The sequence below is a fragment of the Zingiber officinale genome, chromosome 3A (genome assembly GCF_018446385.1).
Source record: "Zingiber officinale cultivar Zhangliang chromosome 3A, Zo_v1.1, whole genome shotgun sequence".
In the NCBI taxonomy this organism is placed as follows: domain Eukaryota; kingdom Viridiplantae; phylum Streptophyta; class Magnoliopsida; order Zingiberales; family Zingiberaceae; genus Zingiber; species Zingiber officinale.
Genome location: NC_055990.1, coordinates 48985418 through 48990567, shown reverse-complemented (window position 1 = coordinate 48990567; position 5150 = coordinate 48985418). Strand labels below are relative to the sequence as shown.

Genomic DNA, 5150 nt, shown 5'->3' with positions numbered 1-5150 from the left:
GAACGTCCCTCGAAAAATCGAATGAGGAATTACCTCTACAAGATCCACAAGATATTCAAACATTCAATCAAGCATGGTAATTAAGCCCTAATCACAACAATCCACACAAGAAAGAATAGATCCAAACAGGACAAAATCATAGAAATAGAAATGTTGGCAAATCCACAAGAGTTTACATCAAATCTCCATTACAAATACTCCCTCCATTCTAGAACAAGAGATCTAGTCCATGGAACAAGGAAAGAATCCAAAAGAAGAAGAAAAGGTAAACATCTTGATCCCCAAATCCAAGAAAGAAAGGGAAGAAAAACTTATCTATGATGAAGAATCGTCTTCGGAACCAATCCTCGCTCCCCGGAGTCGAAACATTGAAAATCCGCCCTTAGAATTGCCGGAAAACCCTCCAAGAAGGTGGAGGAACGCCCAAATCTTAAATTCCTCCCAAAAGGGAGAAGATCCCCCTTCAAATCTTGACGAAACCTTTATATAGAGGTGAGGTTCGGGCGCCACACGACCCCGAGGCACAACCGTGTGAGGTTCACACGGCCATGGTCATTCCCTTCTCTACCAACCTTACACGGTCGTGTGTGGTACACGGCCGTGGCTTGCTTCTGCCAATGCTCCCCTTGCATGGCCGTGTAGATCTACACGACCTGCACTGGCTCTGCCTCTGGAAATCTGGCACGACCGTGTGGTGTACACGACCAGGGCCCTCTTGCTCACTGGAAATCCTGCACAGCCGTGTGATGTACACGGCTAGGGCCTTCCTGGTCTCTGGAAATCTCACATGGTCGTGTGGTGTACACGGTCAGGGCTCTATCTGGCTTCAAATCTTTACACGGCCGTGTGAGGTTCACACGGCCGTGGCAACTTCCATCTCTGCTGCATGCACACGGCCAAGGAACTCCACATGGCCTGGGCAACCCCCCATGGCAGGGCCATTTGAGGTACAATAATGGTGCCTTTCTCCTTTACTTCACTTATGGATTTGGCCTTAAACACGAAACCTTCACCAATTTTGACTCCTGTGTACAGAAAATGCACAAAAGCAGATCTCCGAACAAAAAGAGTAAATATGTTAAAAGGAAAGCTGGATGTATAAAAATACGTAGACAAAGCATGTGCAAAATATGTGAATGTGCGTCAAAACATGCTAAACAAGTGTATACAATCTACGCACATCATACCCCCAGACTTAAACCTTTGCTTGTCCTCAAGCAAAATGCTGTAATCTAAATTCATATGCTCTACAATGCTCTCATATCCCTAATGCATTCTCCTAACTCTATTAAAATGTTTCATTAGTAAGCATGATCATGAAAACAAGTTAAGTTTGGCTCAAGCATAAGTACCCTGTGCACAGTGCAAATAAAACAACTCAAAACTCTTCAAGTTTCAATCTATGTCCTAGTCAAGTCGTCATCAAGTTTGAATTCTAATGTTTCCAGTGATAGACAAGTAACCAGTGATAGACACTTATTTGTCACACACTTGTTCATATTTCTCAATCAACCCAAGGTCTCAAAGGCGTGCTCAATCTCAAGAGAAGCTAAGTAGTCATTTCCCTAGTAATCTAACTCGGTCTCAAAGGCGTGACTAGCTAGATTCCACTCACGACAACTATTTTTTATATCCCTTATTCACTTTTTTCTTTGCCTTTTTTTTCACACTCTTTTTTTTCATAAGTATTTGCATTATGCAAATCTTGTTCACAAGTGTACTTTTAGCACAAATGTTGGGATATTTTGATTTTTCCAAATGAGCTTACATGAGTTGAGCCTCATCCAGTAACCAAAATGAAGTTTGAGAAATCACCATGAAAACCAAGTACTAAACAAACAAGATGAATCATGACTATTTCAATGATATCAACCATTCAAGCATCAAGTATTTCATGCTATGAAGATAAGATCCTTAAGGTCAAGTCAAGACTAAAACTCATCTCTCTAAGATACTTAGCTTATTTCATGCTACCCAAGATAGAGAAAAGAGGTACATTAAGCGTACTACTAGCATCACTTAAAACATCATGAATCTAGATAATGAACGTGCTAACATTTAATCTTGAAGACAAAAAAGCATATAAGTGAAGTTTTGATGTTCTCAAGATATATGTCATAGGAAATCAAAACAAAATGTAAGACATAAGCAAAAACAAAAAAAAAAAACAAAGCAATTCAAATGCATCAAATGCATCCCCCCAGACTTAAACTTTTTATTGTCCCAATGAAAACTAAAAACAATGTGGAGAAGATTTTAAGAGAAGTTACCAAGTGATGAGCTCCAAATAGTTGACATTCATGTTTTTAAAGATACTCCTCCATCCAATACTCACATTCCTCCACAACTTTGAATTCTACAACAATAAGATAGATAAGAAAAATTAAGTAGAGGATACATGTTTATTATAAACTCAAAACTAAAGACATAAAAGAAAATAAGGAAAATGAACTTGGATTGTCTCCCAAGAAGCGTTTGTTTAAGGTCATTAGCTTGACCACCTCATTAGACTCATCTAAATCTCGCTCTTGGAGGGGTAAGATATTTTAGAACCCTCCTACCAGGAGTTCTTGTTATGGAGAGAGCTTTCATCAATGGAGCTACAAAGTAAAGTATAGCTCTCTCCATCTTCGTCTTCTTAAAAGTTTTTTCAGGTAGTCGAAGACGGTTCAGATTGAGCTTCCAATCATTAGCCCAAGTGAAATCTGCACATGCAAAGAAAGTACAAATCTCCCATAAACATATTAGATAAGATAGAGCCATAACTATATTAAGATAAGCAGAATAAGAAATAAAAACTAAATCACATCCAACAAAGTCAATGATAGGTACCTCTATAAAATTTTCCAAAAGATCACAAGAAGTACTAACCTTGCTTTGTTAAGAAATACTTGATATTTCTAAACATGTGGATGTGATTTCCTCTGAATCAAATGATGGTTCTGGCTCAGGCTCAGGTGTTGGTGATATCAAAGATGGTGATTCTAGAGACTCAACCATATCTACATGAGTCCCTACACATTGGTACACAACATGATCAATCCTTGTAACTCTTACAACATCTAAGGATTGTGTGGACAAAGGAGGTGATTCTTGAGATGCTGCTTCCACAACATAGCTCCCTACACATTGTTCCATATCAACATCATCAACACAAACATCAAAAAACAAACTCACATCAATATCCTCAATAGGAGAATCAACTATAGGAGGATCAATAACTTCACTTACAGTTTTAAATTGATCTACCACATCACATTCATCATCTGAAAATTTAATGTCACTACAACACCCTGTAAAATTTGGAGATAGATCTGAAAACTTATTTACCACTGCTTTATCTTTACAATCCTCATCTAAAGAGTCTTCATCTTTATACAAATTCAAAAATCTGCACTTAACCTTACCAGTGTCACAGAATTTTTTAAAGTCATAGTTCTCATTGACCCCCACTAACCTTTATGGAAAAGGAACCCTTAGTGAAGGTCTTGGGAAAGGTACTTCTAATTTTCCATATTCCCTTTTAGCTTGTGGAGGAGATTCAACTTGCTTATCTAGTATTGGTATGATCAATCGTTGAGGGAAAGGTACTTGTGGCATTTGTGAACCTCCTGGAATAATGGAACTGAGTTCATGTGGTTTTCTATTGTTCTTCTCCTCAATTCTAAACATGTCATTCTTCAGAAGTTCTTCATGAATTTTTTCAATTCTCAACCCAACATCATCACACTTTTCACTAGATCTTATCTGTGAAGGAGGGGGATTTTCTTTAAACCAATTTGAAACAATACTTTCAATCTTTGCCCCTAAATGTTTAAACTCCCCGTTATGTGACTTGTGATTTTCAAAACTGATAGATGGTTGAGTTACAATTTGTTTGACAGGCTCTATAGCATTTATGGCTTGCACTCCTTGAATGTTTGAGGGAGATTTCATTCAACTTATATTTGACCATTCTTGGAGGTTCAATGTCACTTGATCAATTAACATATATGCTTCATCTATACTTTTGTCCATAAAAGAACCTCCAGCTGATGAATCCAATAAACTCTTGTCTGAGAAAGGAATTCCCCCATAGAATATGTGCAAAATCAACCATTTTTCAAAACCATGATGAGGGCACTGTCTTTGAAGACTCTTGAATCTATCTCATGCTTCAAACAATGATTCTCCATATGCTTGAGAAAAATTTGTTATGCAATTCCTCATATACACTATTCTGCTTAGAGGAAAAAAATGATTCAGAAATTGCTTCTTCAATTGCTCCCAACTTGTGATACTTTGAGGATGGAGAGAATATAACCAAGTCCTTGCTTTATCCTTGATACTGAAAGGAAATGTCATCAATCGAACTGCATCTGCTGACACTCCTTCACATTTCACCATATCACAAATCTCTAAAAATGTTTCAAGATGAAGATAAGGACTTTCTGATACTTCTCCTCCAAATTTGTGACCTTGTATCATAAAAATTAACTCTGGGTCTAGTTGGAAACTTTCTACTTCAATTTGAGGTAGCACAATGGGAGATAAAAATCTTGTAGAAAAGGGTGTAGAAAAATTTCTCATGGGTCTGCTTGACATGTTAGTGCTCATGGATATTCAAGAAAAAATTATAAAATGAAGAATCAAAGATAAGAAATAAAATGCAATATGAAAAGCAAGAAAGAAAATGCAGAATTTAAATTGCAAGAAAGAAAGTGCATAATGTAAACAAGAAAGAAAAGATAAAAGGAAAAAGAAAAATGTCTAGAATAATTCATATGCTAAAGATTACAAGATATGTTTACAAAAGAAAAGAATAAAGAAACTAGATCAAAAGAGAAAATAGAGAAAAGTTAGATTAGAGTGCTAGAAATCAAGAATGCAAAGTTAGAGTTAGAATTAGAATTAGAATCGCAACAAAAAGAATTGTCAAGAATAAGAAAGATATGCAAATGATGAAAACAGAATTCTAAAGATTAGTTTCAATTATGCTAATGAAAAGAAAAGAAAAGTTATGTTTAGTATAACTTAATTGATAATCCCTAATGTTATAGCGCAGTTCCCGACAACGACGCCAAAAACTTGTTGATCTCCGCAAGTGTACGGATATGTCATAAGTAATAATAAAAGATATCGAATCTGTTAGAGTGTATACTAAAAGCCTA

General features: G+C 36.5%; 1 non-coding gene across 1 annotated transcript; it reads left to right on the top strand.

Moving 5' to 3' along the window:
* The first annotated feature begins 4105 nt into the window (after positions 1-4105).
* Positions 4106-4211, top strand: LOC122054335. The gene has a single exon (XR_006132661.1). It is a non-coding gene; the product is annotated as a small nucleolar RNA R71 (small nucleolar RNA).
* The last annotated feature ends 939 nt before the right edge of the window (positions 4212-5150 follow it).